This window comes from Dasypus novemcinctus, chromosome 4, assembly GCF_030445035.2.
Source record: "Dasypus novemcinctus isolate mDasNov1 chromosome 4, mDasNov1.1.hap2, whole genome shotgun sequence".
Taxonomy (NCBI): domain Eukaryota; kingdom Metazoa; phylum Chordata; class Mammalia; order Cingulata; family Dasypodidae; genus Dasypus; species Dasypus novemcinctus.
The window spans coordinates 108,733,086-108,751,207 of NC_080676.1; the positions used below are offsets into that span (position 1 = coordinate 108,733,086).

General features: G+C 37.5%; 1 pseudogene; it reads right to left on the bottom strand.

The window, feature by feature from the left end:
- Positions 1-1,177: 1,177 nt before the first annotated feature.
- Positions 1,178-17,408, bottom strand: LOC131278356 (olfactory receptor 5K4-like; annotated as a pseudogene).
- Positions 17,409-18,122: the final 714 nt, after the last annotated feature.

Below are 18,122 nucleotides of genomic sequence, written 5' to 3' on the forward strand. Positions count from 1 at the left end.
TTTACTGTACTGAACATCTTATGGTGCTGAATATTCCACAACTTTTTTCTGATGGCTCTATAGAATTCCATTTTATGGATGCACCACAATTTACTTCAATGTTATATTATTGGACAGGCCATTTTGATTTACACTCTTCTGTTAAATAAAACAATATTAAGAGATCTCTATAGCTAAATCTCTACACATTTCCATGATTACTTCCTTTGTATACTAATTAATTTAAACATGGTTGATAACCATAATTCAGGTTAAAAGAGACTTTAACGTAGCATTTTCAAGTTGTTATACTTTATTAAATTTTCTACAAAATGTGTGTATGGGTATTTATGTGTGCTCTTTCTCATTCCCTTTCTTTCCTTTATTCGTGTCTCATCCAAACTAAGCTTCATTACTTCAAATATAGCTTATAGTTTGCTTCTGGTCTCTCTCCCTCCACAGTGATTTCCACATATTTATCTGCTTGGTTTTCTCAAACAAAATTAATGTTTCAATATTTTTCCATGAAATCTCAAATGTTTCAAACACTCTACATGAAGTAATATGTAACGTCTTCCACTACCTAGACAACATTAATCAAAACATACTTTTGAACATATATAAATATTTTTTAAAAATTTTATGTGTTGATTTATTGATGCTTATAAAAAAAGTACTCTCTAGCACATGGATATTTAGCATTTCATTTTCTCCTAATTTGATCTTATAATTATGAATTTTGATTAAAATTCAAAGGAGTGGCTGATGGGTATGGGGAAAGGCAGGAAGAGATGAGAGGTGGAGGTGTCTTTGGGACATGGAGCTGCCCTAGATGGTGCTTCAGGGGCAATCACCGGACATTGTAAATCCTCACAGGGCCCACTGGATGGAATGGGGGATAGTATGGGCCATGATATGGACCATTGACCATGAGGTGCACAGGTGCCCAAAGATGTACTTACCAAATGCAATGGATGTGTGATGATGATGGGAATGAGTGTTGCTGGGGGGGGAGAGGTGGGGTGGGGGTGGTGGGGTTGAATGGGACCTCATATATATATTTTTAATGTAATATTATTACAAAGTCAATAAAAAAATTCAAAGGAACAATCAGAGGCTCATGATTTAGAGATTATTTACTATCTTATATAACATATTTTTATGTCCCTTATCTATGAAAGCATTTTAATAAATTAAATCAATTACCCATAGAAAATGAACTCTGTTTAAGAATATTGTAATTCTTCATAATTTTTTTCAGAACTTTTATCACCTCCTTATTTCTCAGGCTATAAATAAAAGGGTTTAATAAAGGGATCATTATTGTATAAAAATTGCTAACAGGATATCTTTATCTCCTTCAAATGGCCGTATATACATGAGAAGACAAATACAGAATATAGACACAGAGAGAAGTGGGATGCACAGGTAGAAAAGGCTTTACCTCTCCCCTCTTTCGATTTCATTCTCAAAATTGTGAAAAGAATGTAGAGATAAGAGATCAAGACAGTGGCAATGGTGAAGCTTTGAATTGGCATTGATAAAATATATATCATTAGTTCGTTGGTGAAAGGATCAGTACAAGAGAGTCTATACACCGGAAAAATATCACAAAAAAAAGTGGTCAAATTTATTAGATCCACAGAAAGTTAACCTTTGTAGAAGCATCACATGAATTATGCAAGGGAGTTTACTAGCTATGAAGGCCCCTATGGTCATCTGAACAGAGTTTCTTCGACATCCTTGTGTGATACTGCAATGGGCTGCATATTGCCACATACCAGTCACACGCCATTGCCGCAAGAAAACAGTCCGTAGTTTCAGTAAAACAGAGAAAATAAAATTGTACCATACATTCATAAAGGGAAATAATTCTGTCCTCAGAAAAGAAGTTCTCTAACATCTTGGGGGTAATAGCACAGGAACAGCAGGAATCCATTAGAGCCAGGATACACAGGAAAATATACATTGGTGTGTGAAGTCGACGATCCAAATAGATCAATGCCACTAAGCCAAGATTTCCCACCGTGGTGACAATATAAATGGTAAAGAATACCACAAACAGAAATGACTTCAGCTCTGGGTGATTCATAAATACTGTGAGGATAAACTCAGCTCTCAGCGAATGATTTTCATTAGCCTTTCCCGTATTCTTCCAGACAGAAATTGTAGGGAAATGAGATTTAAATTAGAGCGTGTTTAATTCTCCCTTCTAATTACCCTAGGTATGAAAGGAAAGAACATCTTCTTAATTCATCTTATACTGATGCCTGAAAACTAACATATTCAAGGTTTGTCAGGTAATGGGAAAGGAATGTATTACAGATTTATGTAAGCATTGCCTGGAAATGCCTGAGAATGTTCAGGATGGAAGCTTGAATTATCAAAAGCAAATGTCAAAATTCATGGTCAATGTACATAATTTGGCATTTCAGAAATTAAAAGATTAATGTTTTAATAGTGATTTTCTCCATAAAATAAAAACTAGTTTTAAGTACTTCATACTGTATCATTTTGGAAAATGCTCTTTAGATATTTTCAACTTTATGATTTGGGATCTCCACAAAATCTAGGCATATTTCAAGTAGATACATCAGTATGAAAATATACTTTGATGAGTTTTTTCTGTATCTTATCTTTGCCTACACTGAATCTCAAACCCTATATTTTCATTACTACCATGATAAAGTTTTGGGGAGCTCTATCACTAGAGGCTTGTATTCAAAGGAATAAAATATATTTTTCTTTAGGCTTTAGGTTTCTAACACTCTACAAATCCTTCAGAATTATAATACTTTAAAAACTTTGCAAAATATTAAAAGATAACTTTGTAATCATTATTTTAGCAACACCTACTGGAAAATCAAATGAAAATACTTATAAGTATACTGTGGACTAATAGGTTTCATTAATGTTTCATTAAAAGAAAAATAAAGCTCACAAACTCTTTCAAATTTTCATATGATATTCAGTAAACCTCAATACTATACATGGCCACTCAGTTACTCATAAGCTGTCATAAAGATTCTAATATTTTAAATAAAATGTGTATAAAATTAAATTGATTAAGAATGTGTATTATTTGTCCATGTTTGGATGCAGTTTTTTTGGTGCAGTAACTTGCCAGTGGATGTTGAAAATATTCATTTTACATGAGATCATTTCTCTACTTGTTCTATTTACTGTGAAACAGTTCTTAATGGTAAAGGAACACATTTATTTTCCCTCTTTTTTTTTTTTGGCCATATTGTTTTCTGTATTATTTCCACCATTTTTCAAAGTAGGGTATATATTTTTACTCAGTAATGAATAAAAAGCCTTTCCCCAATTATATTTATATCACAATTAGCAAAAAGAGCAACCAGCAAGCTAGTTAAATAGATACTTCAGAGGGAGAGAAAACTGTTCTCTGACACAATCAGGATTTTTTTCCTTTTTTTGAAAAATCTTTTTATTATAGCCAAACAATTAACATAGGGTACACACATCACTCAGTTACTGGTGGTTTGTGCTGCCATTCCTCATGTAGTTAAATATAATGTACCATTTTCCTCATTATAATTTCCTCCTTTTGGTCACTCTCAGCTACAAAAGATGTAAGTTCACAAGGAGGGCTTCACTGTCATTTGAGTGCATCACCATCAATTGGGCATTAGCTCATGAACTAACATGTTAAGCACGTGGACAGTACACATTTCAGGAAGAAACTAGTTTGAGAAAAATCAAAACTATTATATGGGAAAGCAAGTAGTATGAGAACAATGATAACTATTATAAGAGACATTTTGAATGCAATTTTTACCTAGGCTAGGCTTAGCCAAGAAAATGGTCTCGTGGATGAGTTTGGTCAACCAGAAATAATAAACTGGCATTTTATCTTTTTTTTTCTTTCTTTAATTAAAAATGTTTGTTTTTTGAACTATAGCTTTCATAAATGAACATAATAAGTGTATAGTAAAAGATGTGAAGTTATAAAACAACATGTGTAACAACATACAGGGCTCCAAACCTCACCCCACCACCAACTCTCTGCATCGCTGTGAAACATTTGTAACAAATTATGAAAGAGCATTCTCAGAGGATTGCTACAACTAGAGTCCATATCTTATACTTGGTCCATCATTCCTCAAACCACACTACTCTTAGTCTTATTTATAAACCATATAATTTATCTAAAGTGCACAATTGATGGCATTTGGTATAATCACAGAGTTGTGCATTTATCACTTCAATGAATATAAGAACACTTTCATGATACAAAAAAGAAAAAACAAAAAAACACTATAATAGCCATAATTACAAATTATGATGAGCTGTCACCATTTCCATTCATTTCCAAACATGTACTAACACCTTTTTACCAATTCTACACAGATTAAACCTCAGCTTTCCATTCTCCAAACACATTCTATTCTCTGATGACTTATATTCTAGCTATTAATTCCATGACTTTGCTCATTATATTAGGTTCATAACAGTGAGTCCTACAATATGTTTCTTTTGTGCCTGGCTTGCTTCACTCAAGATAACGTCTTCCAGGTTGATCCAAGTTGTCATCTACTTCACAACTTCATTTCTTCTTACAACTGAATAATATTCCATCATGAGTATATACCACAGTTTGTTTATCCACTTATCAGTTGATGGACACCTGGGTTGTTTCTAACTTTTGCCTATCATGAATAATGCTGCCATAAACATCTGTGTGCAGTGAATATTTTGTCACTTCTCTCAGTTCTTCTGGTTATATACCTAGAAATGTTATTGCCAAGACCCATGGAAAGTCTATATTCAACTTCCTTAGGAACTGCCAAGCATTCCTCCACATTGGCTGTAACTTACTTTCCCACCAACACTGAATAAGCATATCTCTCCACATCCTCTCCAACTTTTACTTTTTTTACTTTTTAATAGTAGCCAACTTAATAGATGTAAAATGATATCTCATTGTAGATGATTTGCATTTCCCTAATCACTAGTGTTGTTGAAATTTATTTTCGTGTGTTTCTTCACCATTTGTATTATTTCTTTGGACAGTTGTCCTCAAGTATTTTGTCCTTTTTTTTTTTTAATTTAGTGAATGATTAATTTTAGCTTTTTTTTGACTTTTTATTGTCTTTTTTTTTTATGTTACATTTAAAAAATATGAGGTCCCTATATAGCCCCCACTCCCCACCTCCCCCCATAACAGCAACCTCCTCCATCATCATGAGATAGTCATTGCACTTGGTGAATACATCTCTGAGCACCACTGCACCTCATGGTCAATGGTCCACACTATAGCCCACACTCTCCCACAGTCCACCCACTGGGCCATGGGAGGACATACAATATCTGGTAACTGTCCCTGCAGCACCACCCAGGACAACTCCAAGTCCCAAAAACACCCCCACATCACATCTCTTCCTCCCACTCCCTACTCCCTGCAGCCACGATGGATGGCCACTTTCTCCACACCAATGCCACATTTTCTTTGATTACTAATCACAATAGTTCATGAAGAGAAAATCAGTAAGTCCACTCTAATCCATACTCTATTCCTCCATCCTGTGGACCCTGGAATGGTTGTGTCCACTCCACATCTATATCAAGAGGGGGCTTAGATTCCACATGGATGCTGGATGCAATGCTCCTGCTTTCATTTGTAGGCACTCTTGGCTCCCTGGTGTGGTGGTTGACCTTCTTCACCTCCATGTTAGCCGAGTGGGGTAACTCCAATAAACCAGAGTGTAGGAGTTGCAAGTCTGTTGAGGTTCAGGGCCTGGCTATCACATGGTCAGTCCAGAGATTCAGGTCCCCTGGGCATACATTAAACCCCAGCACCAACTACAGTTCCGGTAAAAGTAACAGGAGGCACTTGTGGACAAAGATCACATCTGAGTCCAGCTCCATCACACAGAAACACAAAATCCAAAGTAGGGCCACCTGACATGGCACTGAACTCCATCTGCCATGACCATAGAACCTGTGGGTCTCTGTAGCCCTCAGAAGAACCAATACCTGGGGTTGTATCTACTTCATCTGTCTCTGGGACTCTGCTCAGGTGTGCATAAGGGCAACCCCTCTGATAACCTCCTGGCTCTTTTTGGATACTCATAGCCATATAAACTCATTTGTCCTTTCCATTTCCCCCTTTTATTCAGATCAAAAAGCATTTTTAACTCCTGGTATTATATGTAGACTGAGATATTCTGCTGGTCCGAGTTGAACCTTTTATTCAAGGTCATTTTCTAGTTATGTCATCAGCTGGTACTTGGTAGTAATCCCTCGGAGCCAGGGAGGCTCATCCCTGGGAGTCATGCCCCACACTGTGGGGAAGGCAACACATTTACATGCTGAGTTTGGCTTCGAGACTGGCCACATTTGAGCAACGCAGAGGCTCTCGGGAGGTAACTGTCAGGCACCCTGCGGCTCTAGGCCTTGTTATTATTTCAGGTGCACAGGCTCACAAGCATAGTCATTAGTGTCAAGGGCTCATTGTTGGACCTTCCTTCTTTTTTGGTCTTTGCTTTTGCACTTGGGGGGATTTTTGCTCTTCCTTTAGGGACTGTGATAGAGCTCCCCTGGCTAGGAACTCAGCACTCCCTCAGTTGTTGTTTTTAATTGTAACCACTATGAAAATATCCAAACATTTTTATGTACCCTGGATATATGCCCTGCAGAACTACTTCTGTCTCTTTTCCTCAGTGCCAAAAAGAATAAAGAGCTAAAATTGAAGTATTAAATGCATTCCTGGAAGAACTTGGAAAAAAAAACAGCAAACTGACCCCAAATCAAACCTAAGGAAAAAAATGGTAAAATTTAGAGCCAAAATAAATAAAATTAAGAACAAAACAACAGTAGACAGAATGAACAAAACCAAAATTTGGTTCTTTGAGAAGATCAGCAAAATCTTCAAACCCTTTGCTAGACTGACAAAGAAAAGAAGAGAGAAGACAAATAAGAACACAAATGAGAGCGGGGCATTACCAATGACCCTGTAGAAATAAGAGAGATCATAAAAGAATATTGTAGGAGTTTAATATTGTTTATGAGTTCCAAAAATAGATATCAGATTATGTTTGTAGACTGGTGTATATGAGGTTTCACTTTTACTTGATTAAATTATGATTAGGGCTTTGATTGGGCCATATCAATAGGGCATTTAGTCCCTCCCTTTTTTGGGTGGGTACTCACAGATAAAAGACATGACAAAGGACAAAGTTGGGAGTTTTTGAGGTGGAGCCTGGGAAGTGAACACACAGTAGAAGAACACAGAGGAATAGAGACTGCTCCTTAGACATGGCAGAGGTGCTAGGAAAAGAGAGCCATTCACCTGATATTTCACAGCTGGCCTTGTAGAGGGAGCAAAGCAGCTGAGTCTAGACAGAATTGAGCCCTGGGGAAAGAGACAAAGCCTAGAGAGCCTCATAGTCTACAGCTGACCTTGTGGAGAAAACAGAGCAGTTGCGCTTAGAGAGAAATGAGTCACATGAGAGAGATGAGACTTAATCCAGCCTACAGCTGATATTGGAAGAAATTGGGACAATGGAGCCTAAGAGGAAGGAGAAGGCTGAACATTGGCACTCATCTTGCTACAATACATGGCAAAATCTTTGTTAAGGGAAGTAACTTATGCTTTAAGGCCTAGTAACTGTAAGCTCCTACCCCAAATAAAGACCCTTTATAAAAGCCAAGAGATTTCTGGTATTTTGCATCAGCACCCCTTTGGCTGACTAATACAGATACTATGAAAAACTGTATGCAAAAAAAAAAAACTAGAAAATGCAGACTAGATGTACTAATTCCTAGAAACACATGAACCACCTAAACTGAACCTAGAAGAAAGAGACCTTAACAAATCAGTCATAAAAGAAGAAATTGAAACAGTCATCAAATACCTCCCAAAGATAAAAAGCCTGTGCCAGATGGCGTCACAGGTGAATTCTACCAATCATTTCAAAGATGATGTAATACCAATCTGGTTCAAGCTTTTCCAAAAAATTGAACAGGAAAGACTGCTACTAAACTCATTCTATCAGGACAACATCACACTAATACCAAAAGCAGTTAATGATACTACAAAAGAAAATTACAGATCAATATTTCTAATGAATATAGATGCAAAAATCCTCAAAAAGATACTTTCAAACTGAATCTAAAAGCACATTAAAGAAATTAAACACCCCAATCAAGTGGATTTTATCCCACTTGCATGATTTGAACCATGCAAGGACGGTTCAAAAAAAGAAATCAATTACTGTAATAAACCACATTAATAAATTGAAGAAGAAAAATTATATGATCCTCTCTATTGTTGCAGAAAAAGCATTTGGCAAAATACAGCACCATTTCTTGATTAAAACAAACAAACAAACAACACTACAAAAGATAGGAATAGAGGAAATCTTTCTCGATATGATAAAGTGCATATATGAAAAATCTCCAGTTAGCCATTGTACTGAATGGTGAAAGACAGAAAGCTTCTCTGCTGAGATCAGGAATAAGACAAGGATGTCCACTGTCACAATTGTTATTCAATATTGTACTAGAAGTTCTAGCTAGAGTAATTAGGCTAGATAAAGAAATAAAGGGCACCCAAATAGGATAGGAAGAAGTAAAACTTTTACAATTCGTGATGACATGATCCTATACCTAGAAAATCCTGAAAAATCCATAAGAAATCTACTAGAAATAATGGATGAGTTCATCAAAGTGGTGGGATACAAGATCAATATGCAAAAATTAATACCATTTCTATACACTATTAATATGCAATCTGAGGAGGAAGTTTGAAAAAATTTTCCATTTATAATAGCAAATAAAAGAATCAAATATTTAGGAATAAACTTTACCAAGGACATGAAGGAACTGTATTCAGAAAACTATAAAACGTTTGTAAAAGAAACTGAAAAAGACTTAAATGGAAGGATATTCTGTGTTCATGGATAGGAAGACTACATATCTTTAAGATGTAAATTCAACCAAAGTGATTTACAGATTCAACATAATTCAAAAAAATTTTTCAACAGCCTTTTTGACAGAAATCAAAAAGCCTACAATCAAATTTATGTAGAAGGGTAGGGGCAACAAATAGCAAAAAATGTCTTTAAAAAGAAGAACAAAGTTGAGGGACTTTCACTTGTTAACTTTAAAGCATGTTACTTAGCTACAGTGGTAACAATAGCATGGTACTGGCATAAGAACTGACAGGTTGACCTATGGAACTGAATTGAGAACTTAAATATTGACCCTCACAGGAACTGAGAGAGTCTACAACTGCAAGCAAGAGAGTCCTATTCATTGGCTGTATGGGACAAAAGTCCCCTCTCAATTAGAGATGGAATGAGCATCACGATCCCATAACCCTGGAATGAGCATCACAATCCCAGAATCCTCAGGATTGGGGAATGAAATATGGACTAGAATGGACTTACATTTATTCTACTATAGACTTATTGTGATTCTAGCAATGGAAGAACTTCGATCATTGATGTGGAGGCAGTGGCCACTGGAGGTTCTGATGTCAAGGAGAGGGAAAACTGGTGTAATACAGGGGCATTTTTGGGAGTTGGGAATTGTCCTGAATGACACTGCAACAACAGATACAGGCCATTATATATCTGCCACAACCTACAGAATTGTGTGGGAGAGAGTGTAAACTAAAATGTAAACTATAATCCATGCTTAGTGGCAATGCTCCAAAACGTGTTCATCAATTACAATCCATGTACCACACTAATGAAGGGTGTTATCAATGGGGGTAATTGTGGATGGTGTGGGGAGCAGGGTATATGGGAATCTCCCATATTTTTAATGTAACATTTATGCAATCTAAATATCCAAAAAAAATTTTAAATTTCAAAAAAAGTTGACATATCTAAAGTCAAGTGGTTTTTTTTTTTTTTCTTTTTACAAAGCTTTAAGCTCTCCCAGCTTGGTCAGAACAGTCTGTTTAACAAATGGTTCTTGGAGGACTTGATATCCCTATCAAAGAAAAAAAAAAAAAAAAGAAAGAAGAAGCCTATCTCACACTTTTGCAAAAATTAACTCAAAATTGACCAAGGACCTAAATATAAAAACAACAACCGTAACTCCTGGAAGAAAATGTAGGAAAACATCTTCAAGATCTTGTGGTAGGCAGTAGTTTCTTAAACTTTACACCCAAAGCATGAGCAACAAAAGAAACAGTAGATAAATGGGACCTCCTCAAAATTCAACACTTCTCCACCTCAGAGGACTTTGCCAAAAGGGTGAAAAGGCAGCTAAGTCAATGGGAGAAAATACTAGACAATAACATATCTGATAAGGGTTTGATATTTATGATACATAAGGAGATCATACAACTCAACAAGAGAAGGCAAACTATCCAATTTAAAAAATAGAAAAAGAAAGGACATAAACACTGAGGAAAAGACAGAAGTAGTTGCCTTGCCAATTTGCATACAGGGCAACACTTATTGCAGTGATGGAAGGCAAAACATCAAAAACAAAGCTTTTGCATTTTTTAATTTAAAAAATTTTTTGATACCCCAATTTGTTTTTACCTTATTTTTTCTAAATTAATATGTATTCTATATCTAATCTTTAAACTATCACTATATTCCATTTTACTATTAATGGAACCAATATATTGGGCTTCGTTTTTGAAGAAGTTTTGGATGACAGAGAGGTTCAACAATGGCAGAGGAGGAATACTGGTATGGGGTGTTATTGACAGCGGACACATGGTTGGCAGGGAGTTCTGCAGGGCATATATCCAGGGTACATAAAAATGTTTGGATATTTTCATAGTGGTTACAATTAAAAACAACAACTGAGGGAGTGCTGAGTTCCTAGCCAGGGGAGCTCTATCACAGTCCCTAAAGGAAGAGCAAAAATCCCCCCAAGTGCAAAAGCAAAGACCAAAAAAGAAGGAAGGTCCAACAATGAGCCCTTGACACTAATGACTATGCTTGTGAGCCTGTGCACCTGAAATAATAACAAGGCCTAGAGCCGCAGGGTGCCTGACAGTTACCTCCCGAGAGCCTCTGCGTTGCTCAAATGTGGCCAGTCTCGAAGCCAAACTCAGCATGTAAATGTGTTGCCTTCCCCACAGTGTGGGGCATGACTCCCAGGGATGAGCCTCCCTGGCTCCGAGGGATTACTACCAAGTACCAGCTGATGACATAACTAGAAAATGACCTTGAATAAAAGGTTCAACTCGGACCAGCAGAATATCTCAGTCTACATATAATACCAGGAGTTAAAAATGCTTTTTGATCTGAATAAAAGGGGGAAATGGAAAGGACAAATGAGTTTATATGGCTATGAGTATCCAAAAAGAGCCAGGAGGTTATCAGAGGGGTTGCCCTTATGCACACCTGAGCAGAGTCCCAGAGACAGATGAAGTAGATACAACCCCAGGTATTGGTTCTTCTGAGGGCTACAGAGACCCACAGGTTCTATGGTCATGGCAGATGGAGTTCAGTGCCATGTCAGGTGGCCCTACTTTGGATTTTGTGTTTCTGTGTGATGGAGCTGGACTCAGATGTGATCTTTGTCCACAAGTGCCTCCTGTTACTTTTACCGGAACTGTAGTTGGTGCTGGGGTTTAATGTATGCCCAGGGGACCTGAATCTCTGGACTGACCATGTGATAGCCAGGCCCTGAACCTCAACAGACTTGCAACTCCTACACTCTGGTTTATTGGAGTTACCCCACTCGGCTAACATGGAGGTGAAGAAGGTCAACCACCACACCAGGGAGCCAAGAGTGCCTACAAATGAAAGCAGGAGCATTGCATCCAGCATCCATGTGGAATCTAAGCCCCCTCTTGATATAGATGTGGAGTGGACACAACCATTCCAGGGTCCACAGGATGGAGGAATAGAGTATGGATTAGAGTGGACTTACTGATTTTCTCTTCATGAACTATTGTGATTAGTAATCAAAGAAAATGTGGCATTGGTGTGGAGAAAGTGGCCATCCATCGTGGCTGCAGGGAGTAGGGAGTGGGAGGAAGAGATGTGATGTGGGGGTGTTTTTGGGACTTGGAGTTGTCCTGGGTGGTGCTGCAGGGACAGTTACCAGATATTGTATGTCCTCCCATGGCCCAGTGGGTGGACTGTGGGAGAGTGTGGGCTATAGTGTGGACCATTGACCATGAGGTGCAGTGGTGCTCAGAGATGTATTCACCAAGTGCAATGACTATCTCATGATGATGGAGGAGGTTGCTGTTATGGGGGGAGGTGGGGGTTGGGGGTTAGGGGTATATGGGGACCTCATATTTTTTTAATGTAACATTTTAAAAAAAGACAATTAAAAGAAAACATAAAAAATGAAATAAAATCAGTTCTTCAGTTCTTTTTTGGTTACCTTTTGCAGGGAATATCTTTTTCCATCCTTTCATCATTAAACCTGATTGTGTCTTTATGTCTGAGTTGGCCTCTTGTAGAAAACATATAGATGGCTCATATGTTTTTATCCCCTCCTTGCAGCTTTTGTGTGCTATCTGCTCTCTGTGTCCATTCACTGTGCATTGTTCTATAACTGTATATTTTTTAATTTATTCCCCCCCTTGCAGCTTATTTTTGCTTTCTGCTCTCTGTGTTCATTCACCGCATGCTCTTCTGTGTTGTTGCATGTCTCCCTTTTTTGTTGTTATTGTTGTGTCACCTTGCTGAATCAGCTTTCTAAGGCTCATATGCACTGATGGCCCTTCATGGCACTTGCGGGCTGGATGGCTCTCTGTGACACCTGGGCTGGTGGCTCTCTGCAGTGTGTGGGAGAGCCTGCCTTCACAAGAATGCCCAGGGACCCAAACCCAAGGCTTCCTATATGGTAGAGAGTAGCCCAACTGACTGAGCCACAGCTGCTTCCCTCATATTATTTTTATGCATTCTATCAGTCTATGCCTTTTGATTGGGAAGTTTTAGCCATTAACATTCAATGTTACTACTGTAAAGGTATTAATTACTTCATTCATTTTGACCTTGGCTTTCTGTTTTCATATTCTACAATTGTCTATCATTTTACCCTTTAATTTACCCTTTCTAATAATCTTCACCCTTCTCTGAATCTTTTGCCCTTGTTTTTATTCTTTCAGGCTGCAGCACTCCCTTTAGTATATCTTATAATTATGGCTTTTTGGTAACATATTCTATAAGTTTTTGTTTTTCTGTGGAGACTTTGAACCAGTTTTGACAGACTGCATTGCCAGATACAGAATTCTTGGCTGGTAGGTTTTCATTTTCAGTACCTCAAATACATCATATCACTTTCTTCTTTCCTCCATGGTTTCTGATGAGAAGTTGGCACTCAATCTTATTGAGATTCTCTTCTATGTGATGCTTATGTTCTTTCCTTGCTGCTTGCAGAATCTTCTGTTTATCTCTAATATTTGTTACTCTGAATAGTAGGTGTCTCAGGGTAGTTCTATTCAGATTTATTCTGTTTGGGGTGTGTTGTTCATCTTAGATTTTGATATTTGTCTTTCATAAAGGTTGAGAAGATTTCAGTCATTATTTCCTCAAATAACCTTTCTGCCCTTTTTCCATTTTCTTCTCCTTCTGGAACACTGAAATTCTCTGGTCTCTTAAATGTACCAAGAGATATATGAAAATGTTCATACCATCACTTTTCTTTGCAACTCCAAACTGGAAACAATCTAAAGGGAGAATGAATAAATAAATTGAGGCATATGTGTGCCATTACAGCAATAAAAATAGCTGAATTAAAATTACATGGAAAGAGGGAAGCAGACTTGGCCCAGTGGATAGGGTGTCCATCTACCACTTGGGAGGTCTGCACTTCAAACCCCGGGCCTCCTTGACCTGTGTGGAGCTGGCCCATGTGCAGTGCTGATGTGCACAAGGAGTGCTGTGCCATGCAGGGATGCCCCCACATAGGGGAGCCCCACACGCAAGGAGTGCTCCCTGTAAGGAGAGCCGCCCATCACGAAAGAAAGTTCAGCCTGCCCAAGAATGGCACCACACACATGGAGAGCTGATGTAGCTAGATGATGCAACAAAAAGAAACACAGATTCCCATGCCACTGACAACAATAGAAGCGGACAAAGGAGAACACACAGCAAATGGACACAGAGAACAGACAACTGGGGAGAAGGGGGGGAGAGAATTTTTTTTAAATTATTTATTTATTTTTAAAAATTACATTAAAAAAATATGAGGTTCCATTCACCCCCACCGCCCCCACCCCCCACTCCCCCCACAGCAACACTCTCTCCCATCATCGTGACACATCCATTGCACCTGGTAAGTACATCTCTGAGCATCACTGCACCCCATAGTCAATGGTCCACATCATAGCCCACACTCTCCCACGTTCCATCCAGTGGGCCCTGGGGGGATCTACAATGTCCCGTAATTGTCCATGAAGCACCACCCAGGACATCTCCTCGTCCCGAAAATGCCTCCACATCTCATCTCTTCCTCCCATTCCCCAAACCCAGCAGCCACCATGGCTACCCTTCCCACACCCATTCCACATTTTCTCTGTGGACATTGGATTGGTTGTGTCCATTGCACATCTATGTCAAGTGGGGGCTTAGAGTCCACATGGATACTGGATGCACTCCTGCTTTCAGTTGTAGACACTCTATGCTCCATGGTGTGGTGGTTGACCTTCTTCAACTCGATGTTAGCTGAGTGGGGTAAGTCCAATAAATCAAAGTGTAGGAGCTGAAGTCTGTTGAGGCTCTGGGCGTGAGTGTCATATTATCAGTCCAGAGATTCAAATCCCCTAAATATATCTAAAACCCCAGCACCAACTACAATTCCATTAAAGTAGCATGCAAGTCTTGTGAAAAGAGATCCCCTCTGAGGAGAGAAATTTTTTTAAAAACTACATGGAAAAAAGTATTAAGCCAAAGAAACAGGAAACAGGAAAAAATAATGAGAGTTTATAGATGAAAATTGAAGTGATAAAACTACAAAGCTACAAATCTAAGAAAAAAAAAGAAAACAAAGAAGTCATTACCATGAATGTCATGGCACAGCTACATTTAGGGGTGAGGAATATAATAGGATGCTTCTCAACTGCTCTCAATGTTCTATGTATCCATCTTGATCATTTCATTGGTTTTCACTGTCTATAATTCATTTACTCGTACATTTTTTGCTTATGCATTTTAATGCATCATATATCACAATTTTTAGATTAATATTATAATAGAAATTAAATTCTGTTTAGTGAGATTGACAGGTAAATGGTCTGCTATAGACCATCTATGATAGCCTGAAAGTAGAGCTTATTTGAGAATGATTATAGAAGATGAATCAAATGTCATTCATGTAAAAAAATAATGCCCTGATATTTTAAAACGTTATGAAAGTATCTGTTCATTCACAGTTGAAAATTAACCAAAACATTCAATACCTTAATGAATCGAAAGATTCCACATGTCCAAGTACATCTACCACTATCATCTTTGACCTGGACTAGGTGTTTGTACATGACAATTTCAGTTTTGTCAAATTAAATGATAATAACAATTATAAAATATTATTTTTACTACTGCTATTATTATTGTATTTTATCTACCATTTATGGATTCTTTCTATGTGCCAGGCTCTGTGATAAATACTTTACAATGACTACTCTTGTAAATCTCACAACAAATCTTGACCATCAATGGTATTATTCTCATCTCATGTATAAATGAGGAATCAGAGCATAGATAGTGTAACTTGTCCAGGATTGTATACCTAGTGAGTGGTAGAGCCAGACTTTAAATTTCAAGGGTCTATCTCTAGAAGTCAGGCACCTCACCACTACTTGATTTTGCCATCATTATTTATTGAAGACATTGCTACCCTGGATCAGGCCAATCTCCCATTTCTTGTATGTGATTAGTTCAGGGAGATTGCACGGTAAGGGTAAGGGTTGAAGTACGAATGAAATCCTGATACAAATTTTTGTTAAAGTATCTATGGTCAGCTTTGAATTCAGATTAGGAAATATACCTTTGACTCGGGACTACCAATTCTGGACAAACCTCAGCAGGAGTATGGAATATGGAGTTAGTTATTGAGGAATAAATAATAAATGTTGATGAAAATCAGAATGAATGTCCAGAGAAAATGGTTATAAGAAATTTCAGGGAATATTAGTTAACACTCACAGCTTTTTCTAATGAGCCAAACACAGCTTGAAAAAAGATGGTAGTAGAAGGGTGTGCTGTCACCTTGGCTTAGAGTCAAAGCAGAGAAAAAACCCTCTGCTCTTCAAGCCAAATTTGACTGTGACACAGAGGGTTCATCTATATTATGTAAATACCATTCTCATTGGATGGCATCAATATTACCTTTCCTAAGAAGTCCCCATTGGTTCCCTAATAATATCCACTGAGCATTGCATGTAAATTACAGATATGTATTTACAATTACAGAAGTTTCCCAATTCCCAGTCTCTAAACATCAAACTTTTAATCAAGTCCCTAGTGAAAACTCTCAGATTCATTATTGTATTTTCAACAGAGAATGTTAAGTTCTATGAAAGTCCCCAATTACCAAGTGAACAAGAGAATTAGCCAGAATACTGTCTGTTAAATAATGTTCAGTTGATGGATTCTTCAAACACTAATGATAGCCTTCAAAATGGAAATATTTTGTTATATCTGTTCTGAGAAATAAAGTTAAGAATCTCCCTTAATTTCATATTAAAATTAGAGATGAGTCTCTAGATTTATACATCAGATTTGTTGAAGCTATTTCAATATTTAACATTTAAAAATCTATATTATATGTTGATGGCTAGTCTAACAGTAAAAATAGAAATAATGAATACAGGGGAAGAAACAAAGATTTACAATGTTTTGGAAAGTCATAATTTCTTTCTAATTTTATTGGAATAGAGAATTTTTTTCAATTTATATTTTCTCTATTTTTTAAATGTTACATTAAAATATATAAATATAAGAGGTCCCTACATAGCCCCCACCCCCCTTATCACACTCCTCCCACATCAACAACCTCTTTCATCATCGTGGCACATTCATTGCATTTGGTGAATACATTTTGGAGCACTGCTGCACCACATAATGGTTTACATTGTAGCTTACACTCTCCCCCAGTCCACCCAGTGGGCCATGGCAGTACATATAGTGTCCAGCATCTGTCCCTGCAGCACCATCCAGGACAACACCAAGTCCTGAACATGCTCCCACATCATTTCTCTTCTTTTCTCTACCTACCCTCAGCAGTTACCATGGCCACTTTCTCCACATCATTGCTACAGTTTCTTCCATTACTAATCACAATAATTCCATAGTAGAGTACCAGTAAGTTCACTCGAATCCATACTCTGGAATAGAAATTTTAATGGAGAAAATTTATGGAATGGTATCCACATCTCTTTTCTTACCTTTTAAATCCTTTCTCTTGCCTTTCTCAATTTCTACCTCTTTCTTTATCACTTCTCACCTAAATAGTTTTTTTCTTTTCCCCATCTTCTCTATATCTCACCTTCATCTTTTTAATAATTGTTTCTCTGAGCTCCTATGACTGTCTTTTTTCCTACTGACTGTTGTCTAAGTGTGCCCATGGATCTAGGAAAGGTTTAGTTTCCATTCTAGTATTTTACTCAACCCCTTCAATCTTCATATTGTGGGATATGTTGGTTTAGTTATTTTGTTTGTTTGCTTTTTAACTCAGGGAGAGACAACTAGCTGTTCTGAGTTTACTGGGAGTTTGCATCTCCAAATGGAGAATGCTTTGATTTCAATAAGAGAAGTAGGAAACTTACTTTTCCTTTTGTTCTTCATCACAAGTCCTTGGAAAGGGAAACTGAAGATTGCTTTCAAGTTAAAACTTGGCAACTTCACCACATTGGTTAATATATCCAGATGCCTACTTGATATTAATGTCTAAAAGGTACCTCAATTTACCAAGTCCCAACATTAACTTCACCACCCTCCAAAATATATATATATATTTCTGTTGTGTCTTTTCTCTTTCAGGAAATGGTGACTCCATTTTCCATTTACTCAGCAAGAAATTCTAGTCATTCAGAACATATTCAAAATCCAACCACTTCTATCATCTGTATCAAACCACTTTCTTTCATCTATTTATATCCTTCCACCCATGTATCCTATAGCCTTGTTTCAACAGAACAGTCAGAATTATGTCATGTCACGTCACTCCTCTGTCTCTATTACAGC